The sequence below is a fragment of the Anneissia japonica genome, unplaced genomic scaffold (assembly GCF_011630105.1).
Source record: "Anneissia japonica isolate Jap-2015-1 unplaced genomic scaffold, ASM1163010v1 scaffold287980_len571666_cov165, whole genome shotgun sequence".
NCBI classification, from domain to species: Eukaryota; Metazoa; Echinodermata; class Crinoidea; order Comatulida; family Comatulidae; genus Anneissia; species Anneissia japonica.
In genome coordinates this window covers 226,534-254,270 of record NW_022720008.1, presented here as the reverse complement: position 1 = coordinate 254,270, position 27,737 = coordinate 226,534, and the positions used below count along the sequence as shown (strand labels likewise).

The window sequence follows — 27,737 nt, the reverse complement described above, 5'->3', positions numbered from 1 at the left end:
CGGGTTGACTGTGGCCGAGTTGACTTGTGGCCGAGTTGGATCGAATTCGTATATATAGGCCTAGCCTAGGCCTATGTATGAATGAATTCGATCCAACTCGGCCACAAGTCAACTCGGCCACAAAAAGTTCGGCTACAGTCAACTCGGCTACAAGTCAACTCGGCTACAAATCAACTCGGCCACAAGTCAACTCGGCCACAAGTCAACTGCAGCCTATTTACTGGTACTACACTTTGAAGGAGTAATTCATGAAGTACCATATAAAATACTAATTCTGTAAGTATTGTTATTGTTGTTATTATTATTGTTTTTATTACTGTTAGTTTTAGTTATTAGTCTTAGCATTAACATTATTTAGGCTATTGTTTAAATTTTTGCTGATATTATTATTGTTACCATATAAATAAATAATTATCGATTTTTTTATTCATATTATTCATATTCATATTTATTATTATTATTATCATTATTATATATTAGTCTTAGTATTATTATTTCAATAATAGTAATTTTAAAAAAAAATTGTTATTGATGTTTTATTGGTATTTTTCTCATATTATTATTGCTATTGTTGTTGTCACCTTTATTATTGATATTATTACCCTATTATTACTAAGGCTGGCTTAAGCCTGGCGTAGCGTACGCCTTTGTGTGTGAACTAGGCAGTGGCGTTGTTAAAGCCACTCACTACGCCACGTCCTTGGCGTTATTAACGCTACCTGCAGACCCCAGATTAGCTAACGCCACTGAGCTAACGCCAGTGATGCTTGAATGATTTGACCTCATTTCAAGAGATTTCACGATTGCAATATATTAGCTACTTTGGTCTCTTTTCTGTGCTCTCTATAAATGAAATGGTAAAGGGGTTCCTTTTCTATTGCATTTTACTTAGTTATAATGTATATGATTTATTGATTGTGTTTTGATATTTTAACCATTTAGACTGTCTATTAAAACATGCAACATCAACAATGCTAGCTGAAAAATCAAAAGTAAAATTGTTCATTTAAAATACAATAATCATATAGGCCTAAGTTCACTTCGAACAATTCACAGATTTAAAAGTTTCCATGATGCACTGTTAATTTTACTACTGTTAACACGTACATTATTTAAAACTGAAAACTATTCCACACCAGATAGGCCAATATTACTGCTAGTGTAACGAACGCCGTTTGTGTGAACACTTTGGAATTTTAATCCGTGGATTAGCTTACGCCTGGCGTAAGCCACGCCAGTCTTACGCCGTGTGTGTGAACATAGCCTTAACCACTGTAACATAAACAAGATAAGGTCTCAGTAATGGTCAGCACTAAACTATTTCATCACCATGGTAACCAAGGGCATAGTGCTACTGTGGATAATATGACCTCCAATAAACCTAGGTTGGGCCTCTAGTGACTTTAAGTAGCAATGGTTAAAAGATACAAGCACAGTATAAGATAATACTGAATATTACTTATATTGAACAATATACAAGGAGTCTATAGACACATAATATTAACATAAAATGAAACTATGCATAAAGTAATCTTATTATCATACTTAATTAAAACATTAACAATAAACAATGATTTAAACGTGTTCTAATCACACTATTTTAAGTGCTCTGAATAAGCATCTTATACGCCATATAGCACTACTGTAAGTATAGGCCTACAATAATACAGGAAATAAACTGTAAATAGTTTATATAAATTCTTAATTAATTAACTAAAGTAACTATCATTATCAACGTGCCTTCAAACAAGGCAAAGTATTCGTATATTCTCAAAGGTATGCAAAGTAATTAAAACAATGAAGTGGTAACTTGCATTTAAAATCCAAACAAAAGTGTCGTCGACACATCAAAAAATGAATCAACTGGTTGATCAAAGTTGTAAAACAACAAAAGTTTAAAACAAAAATTGCTAAAAGTTTAAATAACAAAATGGTGTCAAGAGGAGATGTGCCGTAACCAATTCCAAGATCATCTCTCTCTCACACATGGTAACAACCAGGATATATACCAATTGGGAGATACAGAATATGTAGAGAGGGCGCTTCAAAACTTATAATACTTTACAGTTGTTATTATTGCTATTATCACTTTCATTATCGTTATTATCACTAATAAGTATTATTAAAATAGATATTTAATTATCGTTATTATTATCAATTAGTATTATTCAATCATTCATTGATTTATTCAAAATAACTTCCAAGGAGAAGCAAAGAAAAATACTATTAATATTTTTAAAATAAATATTACTATTAATATTGTTGTTATCACCTTTATTATCGTTATTATGACTAATAATTATTAAAGTAAATATTATTAATTTATGTGGTTATTGTTGTTTAACATTATTGTTGAAGTAGAATGTTGTGAGTAAACAGAAGACGAACACATGACGTCAGTAAGATTTTCTTGTAATAATCATTATAATTAGGCATACTTCCGTAAAGTTAATATAGGCCTATATTACATGTTATTTATTATAAATAACTTGTTCCCGAGTTGACTTGTGGCTGAGTTGACTTGTGGCCAAGTTGACTTATGGCCGAGTTGACTTATGGCCGAGTTCACTGTAGCCAAACTTTTTGTGGCCGAGTTGATATGTGGCCGAGTTGACTTGTGGCCGAGTTAACTTGTGGCCGAGTTGACTGTGGCCAAGTTGACTTGTGGCCGAGTTGACCTGCTTCCATATGAATGATAGACCATATATGGAGGCTATCTAGGCCTAGGCTATGTAGCCTAGCCTACGAGGACCTAGGCCTATAGGCCCTAGCCAGAGTAGGCCCTGGCCCAACCAGGAGGAGTAGGCTTAGACCTTGCTATCTGGTCACATCTTGGTATCCCCCCTAGCTAGGGCCTAGCCTATTACTAGGCAGAATCATGCAATTTTAAAGTTAAATATTTCATTTCAGAAGTGATACCAATGGATTGTTTGTACATAAAAATAGGATTAAAATGAGGGGTCAACCATTTGGGATAAGTGGAGTTACAGATTTTTGAACATTATTCATTTCGACCAAAATGAGGACACTTTTTCAATCAATACAAAATCTGTGACCGTTGTGTGTAAATATAGGGTATAGGAATTAATGTATAGTAATTATTGTAGCTTATTGTATAGTGCAATATATCATAATATATTGAGGCTTGGACCCCAAAGAATGAAAAATCTATAAAACCATCACTTGATAACGGAACGAGGATAGTGTTAAACGTGTTTATGCATCACCAAACTTTGCTAATTAGATATTCAAAATGGCTGCCAGTTTCATCTAATTTCACTTTAAACAGTTAAATGTTAAGAATTTTAAAAAAATAAGTAATAATATCATATGTTGTAAGTATTTTTGCATGTTTTCAGATCTCTAGGAATGATTCTATGCCAAATTCAGCTGCCTATTTCAAGAATACTTTCATTAAAATGGCTGTCACTTTTCAAAATGTCTGCCAAAACAAAAATCTTAGATAAATAAACAGACTTGGACATCGGTGTTTCTCCAGCAGCAATGGTACCATGCTACTTCAGATGTTTGCATTAATGAACATTGGTATTGTAATTATATATTCATAATGGCCACCAACTTCTGATGTTATAGTGTGTCTATATTTTTTTCTGTACAAAAAAAACTAAAGAGTATTATGTAATTTACAGCATCATGATTTTTTTTTTTTAACAAAACACAGCAGCTGCCTAATTAAAACAAAAAAACAATTGTATGACTGCTAATCCAAGGAATATTTAATTAGAAAATTATGCTGTAAAAACATGAAGTACAATTCATACTCAATAAACTTGGACAAACATGTAACTGAACATAATACTGATGCATTTATTGATTAGAACCATAGAAACTGTTTAATAACGATTACTGCATTATGTACATTAATTACATTATATTAAATTATTTTTCATTTATTTAATTATTTACATTATATTACTTTATTTACAATATATTATATTCTTCCCTGTCAGCTGCACACAAATGTCACATACTGCTTGGTTGGTAAGTGTAGTGCGGTTCAGCTCGAAAAACGGGCAAGTAGATGTCTGAAGTTAGATGGTTGGTCTATAGATAGATGGTGTTAATATAAAAGAAATTAATGTAAATAAAATATTAAAACATGGACCTATTAATAAGGACATACAACGATTTCCAGCTAGCGTGACTAATTAGCCTTCAGCCAATCAGCGATAAGTAATAATTGGAAACTTCAAAGCGTTTTCTTATCGCAGCCCGCTCTCGCGAGCGCCTTTGAATTAACTCATCTTTTCCGCCTATAGGACACCCTCTATCGGTGAATATTGAACGAGTGGAGCAACAAATTTTACTGACGTCATTAGTTGGGTCCATTGAGAATGAATATGACATAATTAGGTGACCTTTAGTGTCATCGTTTTGTGTGCAGATGATCGAAAATTTTTCGTAGCTACAAGTACTCAAAAAACTGAATTTGAATATGACTTTTTGTTAAAAAGTTACTGAGATTCGAAGGTAAGATTATTTAGTTTGTTTGTGATCGATTTTTCTAGAAAACATGAGAATTTGGTGCCATTTAAATGCATTTTTTAAACGTTCCTCCTGACTTCTCCACAAAACACATACGAACAAGAGTTACCGTAGATAAATTACAAAACTTTATTGAAACTTGGTTGTTTTATCTTTACAGTTCTTTACAAAATTGTTATAGCGATTTTAGGTGATGGTGGTTCTATGATGATATCGTGATATGTCGATCGTAGAAATGACGCATCTGCCTGGTTATCGTGACGTTCATAGGCTTCCCAGGGCCTAGGCTAGGCCGGCCTATCTGTAATCTAGGCCCCTATCTTCTCTATGTTGACTGTAATAATAGTAGGCTATGCCCTAGGCCTATATTTTAAATATTAGGATAGCTAGTTAATAGGTCCACACTCCTACACACATATCTAACCTGTATTTTTATTGTGTATTTATTCAGAATGTGTTTCATGTTCTTTTTAAGTCTCTTTATTGTTGAATATGACTTATCATTTAATATGTTTAAGACCTACAGTATCTATAATATTTTGCTTGTTTTTCTCTTTGTATGTTGTTGTTCAGGAAATAAAATCATTATTGATGAAACTAACTGTATTGCTGATGATAATGTTTTAATTGTATGGTATAGAATAAATGAATCATAATTTTGCTTTTCCACAGTGAATTTGTTGAGTTAAGCAAGTATTCTACATCTTAATTGAGAAATTTTGTCAAGACCTGGTAATTGAGTATTCAAAGAAAAGAGGTGCTGGAGGCTGGACTACCAACTCAAGCGTCAGTCATTTTTTAAACACACTGTCATATATATGGGCTGCGCCCTCTATAGTTCATAGTTGTGTTATTAAAACATGCTCTCCACAAATGACAGTGTCCGTGTTGTATGTTCATATCTTACATGGTGTCAGAAGTGACTTTAAGTACCAATTTTGAAACAGGCAGAAGTACGACACATAATCAAGAGAGATTCTTGAATTGTCTAGGCGTGAGTACGAACCAGTAAATAATAATGTCAGAGGAAAATAAGCCTTGTATGAACTGGTTAGCAACTGACCTACATAGGGAATGGAAACGGTTCAAGCAGCACTGCGAGTTCACATTTCGAGGCCCGCTAGCGGCCAAGCCGGAAGTAGAGAAAGTTAAGGGAGCCTCGCAAAATGAAGCAACGTGTATATGAGTGGACCACGCGATGCGATTAAAGCTAGTTTAATCCCATAGTTGGCCACGCGTTGAGATTATTTTCATGGGCTACTCCACTTCGTAGTGGGGAATTGATAACAGGCTTATGATGACCTACATTGGAGACAAGGGAAGGGAGGTCTACGGCATGTTCACTTGGGCTCCAGCAGAGGGTGATAACCCGGCCGAAAATGATACCTTGAATGGCGTGTACGCCAAATTCGAAGCCTATGTAGCCCCTAAGAAAAACATTATAAGAGCAACTGTCAACTTTCACCGTAAGAAACAAAAAGAAACAGAACGGTTTGATGACTTTGTAACAGATCTAAAGGTGTTAGTAAAGAACTGTAACTACACGGATGAAGATCGTATGTTGAGAGATGCCATAGTATGCAATGCTCTGAATTCTAAGGTGAGAGAAAAGTGTCTAGATCTTGGCGATGAACTAACATTAGACAAAGCTGTATCTATAGGCCAAAACTATGAGACATCCCAAGAAAGTATGAAAGTAATTGGGAAAGATGAAGATGCAAAAGTTCATGCTATTAGGAAACAGGCAGAACATTACCAGAGAATAGAAAAAAGAATTTCAAAGCCTTATAAAAGCAAGCCTTACAAGCCTTCACCGTCAACTAAGCAAAAAAAAATGCACTAAGTGTGGCTATGATGCAACACATAAAGCTAAGCATATGTCCAGCTAAGAATAAAACATGTGCTATCTGCCAGAAGAAGAACCACTTCGCTACAGTTTGTAGAAAAAGAGATACCAAAACGTGAAAGTACACACCAAGTGGAAGAAAATTACTCCTCAGATGAATCAGAGATTGATAATACACACCTTGTTCATGCTATTGGAAATGCAACCAGTAGTGAATGGTATGAAACAGTAAAAGTAGAAGGAAAACCAGTGTACATGCAGATAGACACAGGAGCAGTAACAAGTATCCTGCCATACAGTTGGCTTAAAAATCAAAGCTGTTACCAGAAAATGAAACCAGCAAAGCAAAAACTTCAGTCGTATACCAGTCATGCATTAGAAGTAAAAGGCTGCATAATCTTGCAGACTATATACCAGAATCGCACCTTCGATGTGTTGTATTATGTTGTGAACACTGATAAACCACCATTGCTATCAGGAGCGGCAAGCAAGCAATTGCAATTAGCTGAAATGGAACCAGATGGTCATATCACAAAAATATCAGAACCTATTGTCGTGTGATGCTAGCAGTTATGCACTAGGAGGAGTTCTACTACAAGAAGGACGACCCATTGCTTACACATCGAGAGCACTAACTCCAACTGAAATGAGATATGCTCAAATCGAGAAAGAGATGTTGGCGATAGTCCACTGTTGTAAGAAATTTCAGCTCCATGGTATTGTAGTGAAAGGCGACAAGTTAAGAATATGCTCCGACCCTGAAGACCTCAATAGGGCAATCAGAAGAGAACATTACCCGATCCCAACAGTTGAAGAGGTAGTGGGATCGATGGCTGGTACAAAAGTCTTCTCTGTAATAGACGCAAAGTCAGGCTTCTTACAAATAAAACTTGACTATGAGTCAAGCCTGGTGACAACGTTCAATACACCAATAGGACGCTACCGTTGGTTGAGACTACCATTTGGAATAAAAAGTGCTCCAGAAATATTCCAGAAAATAATGGACAACATGCTAAGTGGCATAAAAGGAACTAGAGCAGTAATGGATGATATCCTTGTAGCTGCCGAGATGAAGCACACCATGACTCAATAATGAAAAAGGTAGTCCAACAAGCAACAGACTGGAATCTGAAACTCAACTTTGACAAGTGTCAAGTGAAGAAATGTAAGGTGAAATATGTAGGACACATATTAACAGAAAATGGTCTCCAACCTGATTCAGAAAAGGTGCGTGCATTAAAAGAAATGCCGAGGCCACAGTCCAAAGAAGAAGTAAGGAGATTTTTGGGCATGATTCAGTACTTGGCAAAGTTCATACCAAATCTAAGTGAAGTTGATGCACCATTGCGAGAAGTTACTAGTAAACATATCGACTTTCACTGGGATAAACCTCAAGAGCAGAGTTTTGAAAAATTAGTGAACATGTGGAGCAGTACCCCAGTACTTACCTACTTTGATGAACAAAAAGAAGTAACCATACAGTGTGATGCTAGCAGTTACACACTAGGAGGAGTTCTACTACAAGAAGGACGACCCACTGCTTACACATCGAGAGCACTAACTCCAACTGAAATGAGATATGTTCAAATCGAGAAAGAGATGTTGGCGATAATCCACTGTTGTAAGAAATTTCATCACTACATATTTGGTAAACAAGTAACTGTAGAGAGTGACCACAAGCCACTTCAAGCAATATACGCAAAGCCAATACTAGCAGCACCGATGAGACTGCAAGGCATGTTACTAAGGTTGCAGCCATATGACCTTAAAGTAACATACAAACCAGGCAAAGAAGTAGTGATTGGTGACATATTAAGTCGTGCTAATAAACAGACACAGTACCAGACATGAAACCAATAGCGGTCAACATGACCGACTACATAGCAGTAACACAGGACAGGTATGCAGAATTTCAAAGATGCACAGCAGCAGAACTAAACGAGTAACATACAATCATTCTCAAAGGATGGCCAGACACTAGAGAAGAGCCACATGCAATCCGGCAGTAGTGGAATACTAGGGACGAGCTGTCAGTTGTGGATGGAATAGTGTACAAGGGAATGCACATTGTGGTCCCACCAACCATGAGAGCAAACATGCTACGTCAAATACACTCATCCCATCAAGGAATAGTTAAGTGCAAACAGAGAGCACGCAAGTCTATTTATTGGCCCGGTTTGAGTGAACAAGTGGAAAGTCTAGGCAAAGACTGTCAGCTATGCAATGACTTTCAGAATCATCAGCATGCAGAGCCACTAAAATCTTACCAGCTTCCAGAGTTACCATGGAATGAGGTAGCCTGTGATCTCTTTGAGTTTGAACAACAAGACTACATGATCACCATTGACTACTATTCAAAGTTCATAGAAGTTGATCATTTGCCTTCGACAGACAGCTCTACAGTAGTTGACAAGCTAAAGGCACAATTTAGACATCATGGCATACCAGAAATACCGAGAACTGAAAACGGTCCGCAATACTCATCAGCAGTATTTGCCAAATTCTGCAATGACTACGAAATACAGCATCACACCTCCTCGCCATATTATCCTCAATCTAATAGAGAGGTAGAGCGAGCAGTGCAGACTGTGAAACTGAGGCTATGGAAGAAAGTACAAAGACGTAGCCTTACTAGACTACCGCACAACCCCTCTTGCCAGTTGTAACCTATCACCTGCCCAACTCTTAATGGGATGAAGACCCCGTAGTCTAATACCAACGAGAAACAAAGAGTATGCAAGAGTACCTATTTTACTTTAAAACCTGTTTTCCATGGTATCTTATGTTAATACATTACGATATACCAATTACTAGATCTAACCACATATAATGTGCAATATTGTGTAAATTATAGATGCTACCAATTATCATTAAGCAACGAAAGTACCAAATATATTAAAACGGTGTTCGTTGTTTACACAAAACTCATTGGCAACTTTGACAAGATCTAAAGCATTGTGGATATGCAAAAACATACAATGATTGAGACGGACTTGAGACATAGTAGATCGTAAGTATGTCTTAATGCGCCGTAATGCACTGAATGATCGTTCACTGACAGCATTTGTTGCAGGCAACTTAACACAAAATTAAACAATTTTCCAACCTCATAAAATAGTGACTTCTGACTAGAACTTAATGATTTCCAATATGGGGATGTTTTTCAGTAATATATTAGATGTGTATAAGAGACAGCAACCCCTCTTGCCAGTTGTAACCTATCACCTGCCCAACTCTTAATGGGATGAAGACCCCGTAGTCTAATACCAACGAGAAACAAAGAGTATGCAAGAGTACCTATTTTACTTTAAAACCTGTTTTCCATGGTATCTTATGTTAATACATTACGATATACCAATTACTAGATCTAACCACATATAATGTGCAATATTGTGTAAATTATAGATGCTACCAATTATCATTAAGCAACGAAAGTACCAAATATATTAAAACGGTGTTCGTTGTTTACACAAAACTCATTGGCAACTTTGACAAGATCTAAAGCACCTGTTTTGTCATTGTGGATATGCAAAAACATACAATGATTGAGACGGACTTGAGACATAGTAGATCGTAAGTATGTCTTAATGCGCCGTAATGCACTGAATGATCGTTCACTGACAGCATTTGTTGCATGCAACTTAACACAAAATTAAACAATTTTCCAACCTCATAAAATAGTGACTTCTGACTAGAACTTAATGATTTCCAATAGTTTAACACTTCGTGAAACGTTTTCAATGTTGTTGATTCGGTCTTGTTTGATTCAAGTAATGTTGAGAACATAGACAAATTGGATTCCAAGTTATGGTTATCAAAATCACCTTTGTAAAAATCAGTAATAAAGTGGAGTTCATCAGATATTGATATACCATTAGCAGCTTGGAATAGGAGCTATTCACAATTAGAGTATAATTTATAATCTGTTTGGTTGAAGCGTTCTTTGATTCCAGAAATAATCAAGTCCATACCTTCAAAATATATCATTCTAAAAAAATCTTCAACTGTGGACGCATACTCTGGATTAGCTAGGTGGCGCTATATTCAGCCACTCTCATTCATTGTGAGCGGAAGTTTTTATCGCAATGTTTTTCAGTAATATTTCTCAATCAGAAGATATTTTATTAAATACGATACGACACATTTTCTTGGGAAAAGTGGGGATGTTTTTCAGTAATATATTTCTCACTCAGAAGGTATTTTATTAAATATAGGCCCCTACGACACATTTTCTTGGGAAAAAGTGGGGAGGGGGAAATGCCCTCCCAGCCCCCAGCCCCCTCCCCCGGTTCCTACGGCCCTGGTAGTGGTACCACGTATTACTAGGCCTAGGCCCTAGTATAGTTTGGACCACCACATGCAACCATTTTATCCTCTGACTTCTGTTTGCATGCATAGTGCATTTTGCTTTTCTATTATCGATCTCTGCATCGTTGACATAAAAATCTAAATCGTCCATACTGTATTCGTATTTTAATGGACCTGGTATTTTCAACAGTTTCGCTCGCGGAGAACCAGGGCAGCTGAACGAAAGCCTAATGCGCATGCCCAGAAATGCATTAACGTAAGAAATAACGGTACCGAGCTTATCTTTTCATAGTTTATTTTTTTATTTGATTTGATTTATTAGGTACTCGACATAACAATACAAGAGAAACAAAGACAAAAGAGCACCAGGATTACCCATTAAGCCGCCGATAGTCATGCTCATTTTCAATGGGGTCCTTATAAAACCAATACAATAAGACACACAAAAAAGACAGAAATAGATTTTCAAAATTACAAAAAAGAACAGGCAAATAGGTATAAAAAATATAAATATATATATATACCTTTATTCGGCTCTTAGGGGGAAACTCTTTTCTATGATTTCACCTTAACGTCGCTTTAGTTTCCCTTTAGCGACACTACTTTCGCCTTAAAGTACTCTGTTTTTAACCCAGTTCATTGTTTTAGTTTCCTCCTATGGATACTTCTAAGCCCAAAATTGCAGTTAGTTCATTGGCAGAGAAGTTTGTACAATGGTCCATGATTTTTGCTGTTGAATTTGATATTTGACCACTTCTTTTTTACCTCCTCCACTGTTCGAACAGTACTTCAGATGTGTATAAGAGACAGATATGTATATATATAAAATGTAACAAATGTACAAAAATTCCTAAAATGTTTAGAAAACGTTATGAAAGATAAAATCTGCACAGGCAAGAATCAATTATTAAAAGAGAAGCATACGTTAAAAACATGTTTAAAATTCAAAAGGTAAAACAATTTATTTTTCTGAAAGGTGTTTTTTTAGTTTAGATTTAAAATTACTCTGTGATCTAACAATTTTCATCGTGTCTGGAAGAGAATTCCAATCTCGAATGGAGGAGAAGTAAAATGTTGAGACGGCAATGCATTTGACAGGAGGAACAACGAAATTTAACTGGCTCCCTCTTCTATTATGGTTATGAAGGCTTGAGTTGCGGACAAATCTATGGGAAAGGTATTTGACATTAGTTTTATTAAAGACATGATTAAGTTTGAGAAATTTCACCCGATCCTTGATATTTAGACACCCAAGACTACGAAGTTCTTCATGTCCTATGTGTGACCTAGGGCCCAATTCAAGAATAAATCTAGCAGTTTTATTTTGCGATATTTGTATCTTCCTTTTAAGACATTTGCTTAAACCATAGTACCATGCAGATTCACAATAGTCAAAGAGGCATGTAATTAAAGCTGAGCAAAGTAATTTACGGATTCTAATATCAAAGCCTCTTGCTTGTCTATATAAAAATTTTAATCTTGAATTAACTTTCAATAATGGTTCTGGCAATGAGCTCACATGAGATAGTTTGATCTATTTCAAGACCTAAATACTTGATAGAAGTGGACCCATTAAGTGTATGTCCACATGTGATAATTTTAAAGTCAGTGTTGCGAAGCTTTCCTTTGGTTCCGAAAAGTATGCATTCGGCCTTTTCAATGTTTAATGAGAGCTTGTTATCAGTGAGCCATTGTCGGCAAGAATCTAAAACTTTTCCTAGTTTGGATGAAATAAAGTCAGAGTTAGGATGGGAGAAAAAAATTGCGCTATCATCAGCATAAAGTAATAGCTTACAATCGGAATCTATACTCAGAATTATATCATTTATGTAACACAAAAATAACAGTGGTCCCAATATACTGCCCTGAGGCACTCCTGACGAAATAACTAGTGGGTCGGAGAAAGTGTTACTTACATTTACAATTTGTTTTCTATTTTGCAGGTAAGACCTGAACCATTCGACAGAATCAAACCCCATAAGTTTGAGTTTTTCACAAAGAATTTAATGGTCGACTGTGTCAAAGGCTTCGTGAGAAGAAAGACGCGGAAGTTGGGTTTTTGGGGGGGTCTCTATTCAAATAAGCAAAGTCCTATCCTTTAACACGGGTCTGAAAAGTGACGTCTTCATACTGTATCTCAAATCAATTTGCAAAAAAAACTTTGCGAGGTCCAAAAGTCACGGAACGTAGCCCACCTACAAAGCTCACCTAGGCTTCGTACAACTATCAGGATCACAAATGAGGACATTTACAAATAAGTAACTTTAATCAGTTTTATTTCGTCTGTCTATGAGCCCTGCATGTACTGATGACCTAGCCCAATCCCGTACAGTTGTTGTTTGCCTGCCTCTACTTGTTCCCTCTCATTTTATTGGTTCATAACACATAAATGCGCGCAGCCTTACAGGCATCATACTTCTATATTTGGATATATTATCAAAAGGTACAAGTATGAAATGTGCCAGCACTTCTATATTATGACAACGTTTTTGGGATAAATGCTATTATTATTGTTATTATTATTATTTTTTTTATTTAGGCCTAAAAAAATTTGTTTGCTGTCACATTGTAAAAATTTGAATACAAGGGCGGGTGCAAAAAGTTTTTTTTTTTTTTTCGTAAAATCATAGAAACATTTTGAAAACTGTGTGATTGTCATTTTTATCTCGAAAAAACGATCATATTTTTGTTTTAAAAAATGGTAATTAGTATTAATGTACACTCATACTATAAACCGTCAACAATGCTTGTTGATGGTAATTATTATGACCGCCAAGTAGGTATGGGAATTCGGAGTTGGCGAAGGGCTGAATTGACTTGTACCCCATCTATCTACTGTAGGCTAGCCTAGTATTATCGGAGATGGGACAGTTAATATCTTCACATTTCATGGTGCTTTCAAGTCCACCTGCAATACCAGATAGTGCATCTCCGATTGTTGATAGTACTTTTTGGCTGTGGAGGTGCCTCATTACCCCTTGTCTTTGTGCAATGGTCCATGCTTTGCTGTCGACTTTGATATTTGACCACTTTTTTTTAACTCCACTGTTTAGATACTACTCTAACAGCTCAGTAATCTCTTACCATGCTCTTTTCTTTTTCTGGCTTTTCACCGTCGACCCCATTTATGATGTCCTTTCTTCTGATTGTGCCATCCAAAATTGCAGTTAGTTCATTGGCAGAGAAGTTTGTACAATGGTCCATGATTTTTGCTGTTGAATTTGATATTTGACCACTTCTTTTTTACCTCCTCCACTGTTCGAACAGTACTTCCAACAGCTCGGTAATCTCTTACCACGCTCTTTTCTTTTTCTGGCTTGTCACTGTCAACCCACACAAACTCCCATTTATGATGATCTTTTTTCTGCTTACGTCATTCAAAATTGCAGTTTCTTCATTAACAGAGAAGTTAGTGCAATGGTCCATGATTTTTGCTTTTAGCTTTGATATTCGACCACTTCTTTTTTACCTCCTCCACTGTTCGGATGGTACTTCCAACAGCTCGGTAATATCTTACCACGCTCTTTTCTTTTTCTGGCTTGTCACCGTCGACCCCATTTATGATGTCCTTTCTTCTGCTTGTGCCATCCAAAATTGCAGTTAGTTCATTGGCAGAGAAGTTTGTACAATGGTCCATGATTTTTGCTGTTGAATTTGATATTTGACCACTTCTTTTTTACCTCCTCCACTGTTCGAACAGTACTTCCAACAGCTCGGTAATCTCTTACCACGCTCTTTTCTTTTTCTGGCTTGTCACTGTCAACCCACACAAACTCCCATTTATGATGTTCTTTTTTCTGCTTACGTCATTCAAAATTGCAGTTTCTTCATTGACAGAGAAGTTAGTGCAATGGTCCATGATTTTTGCTGTCAACTTTGATATTTGACCACTTCTTTTTGACCTCCTCCACTGTTCGGACGGTACTTCCAACAGCTCGGTAATCTCTTACCACGCTCTTTTCTTTTTCTGGCTTGTCAACGTTGACCCACACAAACTCCAATTTATGATGTTCTTTCTTCTGCTTGTGCCATCCAAAATTGCAGTTAGTTCATTGGCAGAGAAGTTAGTACAATGGTCCATGATTTTTGCTTTTAGCTTTGATATTCGACCACTTCTTTTTTACCTCCTCCACTGTTCGGACGGTACTTCCAACAGCTCGGTAATATCTTACCATGCTCTTTTCTTTTTCTGGCTTGCACCGTCGACCCCATTTATGATGTTTCTTCTGCTTGTGCCATCCAAAATTGCAGTTAGTTCATTGGCGGAGAAGTTAGTAGAATGGTCCATGATTTTTGCTGTTAAATTTGATATTTGACCACTTCTTTTTTACCTATTCCACTGTTTGAACAGTACTTCCAACAGCTCGGTAATCTCTTACCACGCTCTTTTCTTTTTCTGGCTTGTCACTGTCAACCCACACAAACTCCCATTTATGATGTTCTTTTTTCTGCTTACGCCATTCAAAATTGCAGTTACTTCATTGACAGAGAAATTAGTGCAATGGTCCATGATTTTTGCTGTCAACTTTGATATTCGACCACTTTTTTTTTTATCTCCTCCACTGTTCGGACGGTACTTCCAACAGCTTGGTAATCTCTTACCATGTACGCTCTTTTCTCTTCCATGCTTGTCACCATCGACCAACACAAACTCTCATTTATGATGTTCTTTCTTCTGCTTACGCCATCCAAAATTGCAGTTACATTGTTGGCAGAAAAGTTACTAATTCTCTTTGATTTTGATTCCATGTTGTCAACACAAGAACAAAGGCCTATGCATGTGTTATGCATGTGTTATGCTGTGTGATGCAGATAATAACCCAATTCAGGAAGTAAACAACCAATTTTACAATCTAGATCTGTGCCTTTTTTTATGAAGCAAAAATCTTTACTTTAAAAAAACGTCACTTGGACCTAAATGTCAGTGGCTTCTGTTTTTCTTGTACAGTGAATGACCAATGAGCAATCAAGCTTTAGGTATAGTAGCACATGACGTCCACGTTCATCTTCCTAAATCATTGAGTTGTTAATCCTTATGTTGCATGTGACTAGCCCATAAGTAACTCTCAACTTTATCGTATCCAACATTATTTTGTAATTGGTTTCTAGTTTTGTAGATGCTCAATTTTTTACTCCAACTCTTTATATAGTAATAATTGCTTCTTTCTTGTTCCTCTCCTCTAGTCCTCCATCCTTTTTAAAGTTTAATCTTGGGCTTGGCTTGGCCCTCTAAATTTATTTTATGGAATTTAATATTGGTTCAAACTGAGAATCTGTTGATTTTCTGGGCTGCAGTGTTGTCTTGTCTGTATGCTCGTTAGCATACACAGACATCGCCAGCTGTAATATATCATCCATCGCTTGATTGCTAATCAATTCATCATTTATTATGATGTCAATGTTTATGTAGAATAATGCAATGACCAGGAGGTCACTATAACTTAATTTGACCGTTTCATAACCAGAACTGAAATAAGTTATGGTCTTAGAATCAAATTTATTTACATAAGTATGTTGTATGTTATATACCAGTATATAAATACCATATTAGGAAATATTGTTAACCTGCACTTGGAACTTAAATTATAACTATTTTGAGGAGGTCTGTAGTATTTTACATTTTTCTCTTTACTTAAAAGAAACTCATGATTATAAAATTTTAGTTTCTTTTAATATTCTGATGTTTGTATAGCCTCTATCTCCTTTACTGTATGATTTGTGCATTGATGTATAACAAATATAGAAGTAGTTTCTTTTTTATAGTTTCTTATTTTCTTGCTGGCTCCATGCACCTTCAACCACTCTGTGGTTGCTATCTTCGTAGTCAAGTATTCCTGGCGCTACATAGTAGGGATCATTGCACATATAGTTGTGTAATGTACATGCAGCCATGACTAACTGCGATGCCTTTTCTGGAGAAAGATTAATGCAAGTTAAGAAAACTCTAAATTTCATTGCCAAAACGCCAAAGGCGTTCTCCACAATTCTCTTTGCCCTCGAAAGCCTGTAATTAAAAACTCTTTGAGCGCATGTCAAATTACAAAGTGGAAATGTCTTTAGAAGATCTGTTCTCAATGGAAATGCTTCATCTCTAAGAATATGGAATGATAAGTGGCTATCAGTTCCCGGTAGAGGATCACATTCTGGAAAGCCTTCTATTTAATACCGCCAACAATGTGCAAACAGTAAAAACACCGTCACCAGAAATTCTCCCATTGCAGCCAACAATGTGCAAACAGCAAAAACACCGTCACCAGAAATTCTCCCATTGCAGCCCACGACTGATTTAAGGAGATTTTCTTGCTGGCTTCATGCACCTTCAACCAGTCTATGGTTGCTATCTTCGTAGTCAAGTATTCCTGGCGCTACATAGTAGAGATCATTGCGCATATAGTTGTGTAATGTACATGCAGCCATGACTAACTGCGATGCCTTTTATGGAGAAAGATTAATGCAAGTTAAGAAAACTCTAAATTTCATTGCCAAAACGCCAAAGGCGTTCTCCACAACTCTCCTTGCCCTCGAAAGCCTGTAATTAAAAACTCTTTGATCGCATGTCAAATTACGAAGTGGAAATGTCTTTAGAAGATCTGTTCTCAATGGAAATGCTTCATCTCAAAGAATATGGAATGATAAGTGGCTATCAGTTCCCGGTAGAGGATCACATTCTGGAAAGCCTTTTATTTAATACCGCCAACAATGTGCAAACAGCAAAAACATCGTCACCAGAAATTCTCCCATTGCATCCCACGTCGACATAAATTTATAATTGTCATCGACGAGTGCCATAAGCACAACTAAAAAGTGCTTATAATTTAGTACAGCGACCCACTGTTGTTGGGAGCCATCAATGCTACATGTTTCCCATCTATAGCACCTAAAGTGTTTGGGAAATTCCATTTGTTGTGGAATTGCCAGGCTATTTGTCTCCAGTCTTCTTCCGATTGTTGCATCAAAAATCTTAAAAATTAAAACATAATTAATTATCTAAATCTGTGTTTCAATATGGTTTAAAAATGATTGCTTTTTAACTATGATACAGATAGTTGATGATCAACACAAAGAGGAATACAACAAGCTAGCATAAATCAACTCAAGCGAAGACGAGGTAACAATACTAGAAGAAACTCAATCGAGTATGATGCCTAAAGTTCATGTGTTCGCTAATGCCACATCCAGACCTACAGAGGATTCCAAACGAGGAAACATTGGTCCCAACCAAAGGAAATTACCTAAAAAAAAAAAGACTGACTATTTGGAGATTGAATTGCTTAGTCAATATCTGAGCCAATTATTTTCCCTCAACAGGTGGAGGATGAAGATGACCTTTTTGGCCAATATGTAGCTTCCAAAATTACTATTTTTGAATTTTTGATTTTTAAAATCTCATAAATCCACAAATCATATTTACAAATAAGTTGAAGTAAAAACAAAATAGCACATAAATTGTATAGATAAACCTCATTAATGTACTTGAAAACATATTACATTTGAAAAGTTAGGTATCGCGTTATGGTAACTGTTAAAATGAACATACACTGTGGTAGGGTGCTCAGATCTGTTTTGAAATTTGAGGGGACATTTGTCACCTGAGGCCGACCATGGTCATGACTGAGGTATGAAGATTTGAGGAAATACCTCTCAAAGAAAAGTATTTGTAAATTACAGATGTCCCAAAAATGAAAAAAAGGATTATGAATCTAGTAGGTGGTTTGCAATATTCTGGACACCCTCTTGAAATATTCTAGAGAGGCCAAAATATTTTGGATCTCCTCTTAAAATACTTCTTCATTTTATAACGTTTGATTTAATGTACCTGATATTATTACTACCTAGATCATTACAACATGAATAAGTTGTTGCGGCAGCAGATGGGGTGGTGACAACTGATATTGTGGCATCACCGGAACTGGCAGCCCATGACTGTTCTGGGAGAGGGTTGGATCAGCTAAGTATGAGAAAATGTAACCACAGACATTCACTGCACGAAATGATTTCCGTGATGGCATGATCGTGTGTCTGAAAAGTCTCTTCAGCCGTGACATGGGCCTTAATATGTTCTTGAATGTTCTAGAATTGAGATCAAGGCCCAGGTCTTCTGGTATGCCATTGCGCGCAGCAAAGGGAATTGACAGGGGAGCTAGTGTCTGATATTGTGCCTTCGTTTGAGTACCAGGCAAGAAAGGAGCAAAGGGTTCAGTGGCACGAGTTGACAAGATGCAATGATCCAAAGAAGCTTTGAAAACATCATACATTTTCAGTGCGGTAAATGTAACTTTAAAAACAAATCATATCCTCAATATGGAAAGCCGAATCTGCCAAAAGTACTAAACACCCATTCAACAATAAATTGCACCAAATTCAAACCATTCAAACATATTCCAAATGATTCAATAGGCAGTCACACATTCAGGTAATACTCGCACCATCACATACGTAGAACGTAAATTAAGCGCAGATTCATCATCTCACAAAATTGATGTTCTCTCGCAGAATTCTTGTGTTGGCTAGAAAACATCAATTATGATTGCTGCTGTAACAATGATTGATAACGCTGAGTATCAAATGCCAGATTCTTCGTATCTTATTTTACTCTTAATTTTTTCTTTAACCCATTATACTTATCTCTGAGAGCTCTTTTGTTAGTTTTGAAGCTGTCGCCCCAGCACTCATTCAGTTTTTCCGCCAGTAACTTCCATTGTGCACCACAGTTGTTTGAATTATATCTATAGTGCTATGTTTGAATTAAGCATCTCATTAATCAAATCATGGCTCATATCTTCATCCCTTCTACAGACTTCTCAATTTAGTAGTAGTCTTCAAAAATATTTCGTGCCTCATCCAGTTTCTCAGAGAAACTTGACAACAGCGTTTTTGTGGTACACCTAAGGTCTGCGAAAGCTTTGGCGTATTGGTAAGCTGGGTTGATGTGTACAAGGGGAGCTATATGACAGGACGTCCTGTTCTGATTTGCGAAGTATAGTAACAATGAGTTGTTCTGTAACAGGCTAACAAAATACCAAAAGCACCGATTAATTTGTCATTCTTTGAGGATTATGTAGCTGTTGGTTACAGATGTATCAAAGCCAGAATAGCCTCATTTATGCCACCATCACGACTTTCTATCTACAGTGTAATAGGACTTCAGCTTGTCTGCATGGTCGACTTCCCCATGTATCTGAACAAGCAAGCTTGTGGGCAGGGTAACTCACCCCTTTTTCCTCTGCTGATGGTAGTAAGGGGTACATCTCTTGAGTGTGTGAAGCTGAGAAAAAAAATAGCTTCTTATCATTCCATGAATATTCTCATATTCCATCATCATGTTTCTTGAAGTGTGTCTCCCCGCGCAGCATATTTTCCTCTAGTGGTTTTAGGTCTACAGTTTTGTTGAAAATTCTGGCAGTTTCGTTGAATTGTCCCACAGCAATACATCCAGATTTCCTGTAGGTCCCAAGGGGCAAAGATGTGAAAAGGCGATTATAGTGTAAAAGGCAATGGTAACAGTTGTGTAAGCAAGGTGTGATGAGGCTTGTTACAGCTTTGCAACCTACAGTAGATCAGTGTAATTATTTGGTTCCCCAAACTTTCCCATTTAAGTTTTGAAATTGTAAATGCCACCATTTCTGGCATCTGCGAGTGTCTAAATTTTGAATTGGTGCTTTATGGGTTTGAAGGATCGTATTGTTTTCCAATATGTCGACCTCTGAATTCCACCATGGCTTTGTCAGCAGCAATTTGTTCAGAGATTTTGTAGTGTTGTGGATATGCAGGAGTTCAGACAGTCTGGATCTGGTCCTTCAGGCATAAAAAAAATTATGCTAGTAGTTTGAGCCCAAAACCTACCAGCTGCAGGGCCCCCAAAATCATGTACTAGAAATTCAACCTTTTTTTGCAAGGGATGCCATTTACGCGGTTCTTCCGCATGTCTCTGCTCTTCTATAGCACGTCTACCACGTCCTCTAGGGGCCCTGCATCCTCTTCCATGCCCTCACCTCCTGCCTCCCCTTCCAAGCCCCTGCCTCTTGCTCCCCTATGTACTCTCCCACTCTGCCTACTTCCCAAGCATCCTCCTACCTCTAGTAACTCCACAAGAATGCCTCCTGTAGCAACCTTTCTACAGAATCCACTAGCAGTCCTCCTTCCAATTATTCCCCTACTGTAACTACTTCCCCTGATTCCACATTGCACCAACATAGGCCCTCTTTCTGACATGGGTCCCATCCGCTAGGCCAGGGCCAGGTTATTGGTAGACATAGAAGGACTGCAGAGCCAGGCCCATCACCCGACCTTCCTCCTCCTTGAGGAAGTACCCCTCCAACTCCTCTGATGCAGCCTGGTCAGTAAAATCATTGTGGGGCGCATCATGGTAGGAACCACTGTTGTCAGATGCTTTACCTCTGCTATCGCTAGGAATGTCAGAAACTTCCCTAAAACGAACTGGAATTTGTCGACAGCATACTGGCCTTTTGGGATTTCTTCTGACATCTCGGATTAAAGGCTTGTCAAAAAAATTGATAAAAATCAGTTAAAAATTGAGTGAAACCAAAAGTGTTTGGTACTTTTTTGTTCAAGCAGCTTCTTCTGGTCTACCTTCGCCAAAAGATATATAGATAGTATCCTTTCCTTTACCTGTTGCATTTCAGACAACACAATGGGATACACATTTCTCATTATCAAAGATAGCCACTGTGTCTAGAAGTACAGATTCACGAGACCATAAGGCACTTTGTACCTCATTTTGATATTCGCAAGAATAGTTCATTGCGAAGTCCATTTGGATAACCATTGAATCTTTCTTCAAATGATTGAGCCTGAATTCTTTTCACTCTAACATGCCCTTGGAAGATTGGCATAAATTACATGATCAGGTTTTGTAATTCACCATAGCAACTACTCTTTATAACTTTCTTCAGCCTTTATTTTCTTTTTTTTTTTTTCCATTTCTTAAAGGTAATTTCTTTGTCTCTCGGTAGATTTTGAAGCTTCTCTAGTGTCTGTATGCCACAGGAATTACGGTAATATTTAGACCAAGATTTTTTGCTAGCAGTGTTACAAATTCTTTTTGTTTACCTGGTGATTTTGGAAGAGTGGTACCTGTTCGCTTCACTGCCTTTCCAAGACACAGACTTCTAAAACATTTTCTTGCTTCTCTTTTCTCAATTTCTGTTTTCTCAGTGCCATCTTTCTTCGATAAGCATTGAGCTCATGCTTGCTCATTACTTAAACTCTCTTTGTATGTAATCAACTTGTTGACTTTCTTGTCAGCATCTTTTTTTCCCCCTCATTCTGTACTTTTTTATTTTCTCTAGATGCAGCAGCTTGCATCTAATCTAAATCTGTGGGTTCATCTATGAGCATTATGTCTCCTCTCTTCCAACTGCCTCTTGTGCCCTCTCCGATTAAGTATACCCTGGAAGAGATGTGGTGAGAGTGAAATTCTAATGTTTAGGACTTCTGGCTCGCCAAGTCACAGAATTTAATGGTAGTAGCATCATCACTGTAATGATGTAAGATGTGGATGGACAACAGAGACTAAATAGAGAAGTATGAGCTAACTTCAACATTTATTTAAAAAAGCAAGATTGCTGACAAATTACATGTGTGTGTGGTAAAAACCACTGGATTGCCAAGTCTCTCTGATCTTTCATATAAATGGGGTGGATGCTGCACTTTAAAGAATAAAGGCTGAATTTATCTGCCCCAGCTTTCTCAAAGGAAGTCCAGAAAGCAACAGTATCATATCACAACTATAACAATCAATACTCACCCATGCAAAAAAATAAAAGTAATTGGCATTTCAAATGCCCATGAGCCAAACTGAGGTCCTTATACAATAATACATCAAGTTTTTGGACTCGGTGGCAATATTTTCTCATTTTTAATTTTCTTTTTTATTATTTGTTAACGTGTTTTGTTGTTGTTTTTTTTTTATGTTACTCCGTTATTTTGCATGATTGTGGTCTGAATACTGTTAGCGCCTTGAGAGGATTTCATTGTGGAAAGTCCTTTACAAATATACTAATACTACCATCATTACCATGAATGACAGGTAGCATGAAAAAACATTCCACTTGTCATCAAACTCTCTAGTAATCTCAAGCCCCTCACTTGATAGCATGAGTATGTCACCCAGTTGGTATGAAAGTTGAATTCTATGCTTACAAAATTTAGCATGTGTTTTCCTTGTCATGTGAATTTATATGCTTATGTTTATGACAAGACAAATCAGTTGTGTTCAGGTCATTGCGAAACTGGATCAGTGAATTTAATATACATCCAACAGTGTAAACACCAATACCACTACTACTAAGAACTTGAAGAATGTTCATCCAGTTTATAGGAATTTTTGTGCAAGGAAGACATTTTGCCTGCAAACTGGGTGTCGGGTAGAACACTTGTACGAAGTATATCACAAGACAAACCAGTTGTGTACTTTAAGAACTTGAACTGAAGAATGTTAACCCAGTGTATTGGAATTATAAGGAAGACATTTTTGTTTCTGGAAATGTTATTATGTGAGAATTGTGCATTATGTCTAAAAAAGTGTGTGCAGTTGAACACTTAAAAGATCACAAGACAATCCAGTTGTTCTTACTAAACTGGCATGCATGTGTTATTCAAACTTTATGAACCCAAATTAAAGGAACTCATCAGATTATTGAAGTTATGCAAAGATGGAAGTTTTATTTCTGTGGAAGACAGTTAATTACATGAAACTGCAACTATGAGTGATGCCTGCAGACATTTTGTGGCCAACCTTGTTTTCATATCTTATGGAAGCATCGTCACATTCAATAAAGAGGGGTAAGTTTAAAGCACTAGTTATGCCATGCTATACGAAAATTCCAGATATTAGAGTCCCATTACATGTTTTTACAAGAATTTCTTCTTCCGAACTTGTTTGTACAGTGTACTCTGAAGTATTTGTATAGCATGGTGTTTTAACTCAGAAGTTATTTACAGTACTACAATATCTTAATGTGTATGTCAGTATGACTCAACACAAAGAAACATGGTCATTCTTGTATTGAAAAAACATGAATTGCTATAATGAATTATTGCTTCTTTTTTTCATCTATTATAGTACAGTATATGAAAGAAAGCATGAATTAAGGCCGGTGTAGAATATGGCAACTACTAAGATGTCGGATGAACACAAAAAGCAACAATAAAAATGACTGGAGAGCCAAGCTAAAGATTAAGGAGGTAAATTTCCATTTGTATTCCAATCAGGAGTAAATATGAAATTCTAGTTGGTTTAGCATGATTAAATATATACTGATGGAAAATATATATATAAGAAATAATATTTACCATTATTTAAAATAATAATGATTTATGTTAAATTGGTAGAATGGATTATGGACCTATTAATATGAATAGGTCCAAGGTTGGAGGCAGTATGCTTTTGTCACAAACAATTAAATAATTAAGAAACTGAATTGCACAGAAAACGCACTATAGATTAATTACAAGAACAATCATACCCCTTTCTTTGCCATGTTCTGCACAATATCAGTTTTTTTTAATAAAAACCATAGCAATTCCCATTTCTATACTTTATACTCATAGAACTTATTCAATGAAAGCAGCAAATTGTGTATATTATTAATATGAAGTACATTCCTATATTTTTCAGGTTGAGCAATTCTGTACCCAGACGGAGGAAGCTCCACCAAAATCGTGAACATTAAACTCAACATGACTCAAAATGTTATTGTATAGTTGTTTTGATTGAGGGGTCCAGACTGTATTGCCTTCAGTTATCAGAATGGAAGGAACAAAATGAAGGTAAATAATGTGTTAGCTGTAAACTCGTATATGTACGTCATTTTGTATGTGTCGCCTACTGTATATAGTTAAACATTAATATGGTTTTTTTGTATTGAGAATATTTTGTTTTGATAGTAAACATTTGACTATGTTTTATTGCTTTGGGACAGAGTGGGATTGTGAGGATTGATCTCATGTTCGTTAAAGTTTGTTAAATATAATCTGTTAGTTGTATTTCATAAAAGCCGGGAGATCATTTTTGTTTTTATAAGTTGCATTTGTCTCATTTAAATTACATGTAGTATTTTTGGCACTTTTCTGGCAGATGTTGGGATTAAGTTGTGCAGAGTAGTTGAAACTGACAATGAATGTTTTGCACATCAGGATGCTGTGACAACTCCGACAGCCTTGTTCACACGAGTGAGCCCTTCAGGAAACGCACCTCATATTCAACCCAGAATCATGCAAACAGTTTGACACAAACTGCCAGATAACACAAAAGCAATTCACAATTCCAATTGCTGAATATCAGCAATGTGCATTCCAAGTACATGACATTTCTGTAATTGATATTTTAAACAATGATGAGGTTAATAATTGTGATAGATCTTTAGAGGATATTCATCAACTGCAAAGACACTCAGCAATTATGTAAATGTGATAATTCTAGGAGTTTTTCCTTGAAAACTGTGAGCACTGCATGAAAAGCTATACTGGAGGTGAATATCAGTGCTTTAGAATATCGGGGCACACTGAAAAAGATAGTGTTGCGAGAATTTCTTGTCTTCTGAATGAATTAGCTGCTGAAGAGTAATAAAAACTTGACATGAGCAACAAATGAAAACCTCATCTGTAATGTTGATTGTGGACAGGTTAATTGCAGTATAATAGATTATTATGTTAACTTTCTGCTCTTGTCTCCATAAAGTTGTTTTACCCTCTCACAAGAATACAAAGACAATATTCATTTTCTGTAAATTAAATTAAGAATGATATGGTTAATGGTTTTCTATTCTCTAATGTTTTTTTCATAATTAGGTTTTTATTCAAATATTAAATTAGTTTTTGAATAACAGTTGAGATAATAAAGTGTGACAAGCTCATAGTGATGTGTTGTGTGTGTGTGTGGTGTAGTACTGTACTCAATGCATACTCAGTAAAAAATTAAACCCTTTTTAAAATTACAGCAATATCAAAAGCCAATGGGCAGAAATGCCCTTTTAAAATCCTTTAAACAATTGCAACAAAATCTGGATAGTTAGTCGAGTAATAAACATACCGGTATATGATACTATAAGAATGTTGTAATACTGTGGCTGACACTGCAAGCCAAAAGACTGTACAATTACCTAAAAAGCAAGGCCTTGTTCTGTACTTACACTTTGCCAAGCATGGAACTCGTTTTTCCCACCCCTTCTTTGCCAAGGAACATGACTCTGGAATTAACCATCATAATTTCCCCATTCTGGACTTCATATGTGAATGCTTTAATGGCTTTAGGACCTCTCGCTAATATTTCTCCTGGAACTGATAGCTCTTATGGATATAAAATATAACAAATATTATTTAGTTTACTACAGTAGTATTCTTATGCTATGTATTCCTTCCATCAATTTTATAGTTTACATTAAACATATTGTGATTATTTTGTTGAAAAAAAATTCCCATCACAGTACAAACTGATTTCTAAAAATAACATCAAAATATGTAATTTTATATATATTTGTGTGTGTATATAACTTGCTTCTTTAATGGTAAATTCATTATAGATTTTTCTTTAATAATTTGTATTCAGTTTTATATATTATTTTGAATTAACTCATTTTGTAAATTAAGAATTAAAATAATTACTGTATACTGATTAATTTGTTTATGCTTACCTTATTGTAGAAGTAATTGGTGGTACAGTTGGCTCTTCAAACTTTTTGACAAGTGAAGAATGTTGTTCATGCAATTGTTTTTCTTTTTCATGTTTTTTGATGAGCTACCTGCCTCATCAGTAGCACTGCTACTGTTTATTTCCTTACGAATTCCATGTTTTGTTAAAGTTTGTTATTTTATGTACTGTAGTTAATTCTTTTATTCCACTATCAAATGTAAAAATGGGGTTGGGGACCCTGTGGCTTTCTGAGACTGGGGCCTTTTTTGGGTCCCGAGCGCCAATGTCAGTGTAGAATTTCAGATATGCTCATTTTAAATCATTTTTTCATTGTATTTGTTACATCCTCGCCTAGTTTTAATTAACTTCTTTATATAATTATATATAATATAATATTTTGTAGTTAGCATTTTTATGACCTTAAGTTTTACGCAACATTTTCTAGGAAAGTACTGTTTCCTTATTTTAATTTGTTTTACTTTGTAAAGCTTATAAATATTATTATCCTACAGTACGCTATTGTCCTATGACACACAAGTTCCTTTACCCGTGGTCAGTATTTAATTAACACAAGGTAAATGAACTGAGCTTGGAATCTCCAAGACTTGAATGTGGTTTCACATCCTGGACATTTACTTTCAGTTGGTCCAAACCACTTATTTATTACCTTAATTAAGTATATGCTGTCTCTTATACACATCTAGATGTGTATAAGAGACAGCGTTCCAGGGCAGCAGCGCCAGACTCGCTCTGCCACCAGCCATGGAACAACATTATGGCTGCCGCTTTGAAACTGGAATAAAAAGTAAATAATTAAATTGACTCCGATTCAGGAAATAATGTGTTAATAAGACAAATACTATATATATATAGCATGAAGTGATTTAAAAACATTATTTTCATCACGATTGAGAAAAAAAAATTGTGGGTCTTCGTTTTTCGGTCTTCATTTTGTAGACACCCATAATATATGGGTGTCTATAAAACGAAGACCTTTGATAATTTCACAAACAAAAGTTCAAATAACCTCGTAATTGTGATTTATATATATATATATATATATATATGTGTGTATATATAACTTGCTTCTTTAATGGTAAATTCATTACATTTTTCTTTAATAATTTGTATTCAGTTTTATATATTATTTTGAATTAACTCATTTTGTAAATTAAGAATTAAAAAAATTAATTATTGTATACTGATTAATTTGTTTATGCTTACCTTATTGTAGAAGTAATTGGTGGTACAGTTGGCTCTTCAAACTTTTGACAAGTGAAGAATGTTGTTCATGCAATTGTTTTTCTTTTTCATGTTTTTTGATGAGCTACCTGCCTCATCAGTAGCACTGCTACTGTTTATTTCCTTACGAATTCCATGTTTAGTTAAAGTTTGTTATTTTATGTACTGTAGTTAATTCTTTTA

The 27,737-nt window shown here is 35.9% G+C and overlaps 2 long non-coding RNA genes across 2 annotated transcripts in view; both read left to right on the top strand.

Annotated features, from left to right (window-relative positions):
* Nucleotides 1–13,210, top strand: part of LOC117111169 — a 20,276-nt gene extending 7,066 nt beyond the window's left edge. The window contains exons 2-3 of the long non-coding RNA XR_004445831.1: nucleotides 11,637–11,837; nucleotides 12,604–13,210. This is a non-coding gene — a long non-coding RNA (uncharacterized LOC117111169). The remainder of the gene's footprint in view (nucleotides 1–11,636; nucleotides 11,838–12,603) is intronic.
* A 1,027-nt stretch (nucleotides 13,211–14,237) lies between these two features.
* Nucleotides 14,238–25,382, top strand: LOC117111171. The gene is made up of 4 exons (XR_004445832.1): nucleotides 14,238–23,464; nucleotides 23,745–23,866; nucleotides 24,300–24,451; nucleotides 24,759–25,382. It is a non-coding gene; the product is annotated as an uncharacterized LOC117111171 (long non-coding RNA).
* Nucleotides 25,383–27,737: the final 2,355 nt, after the last annotated feature.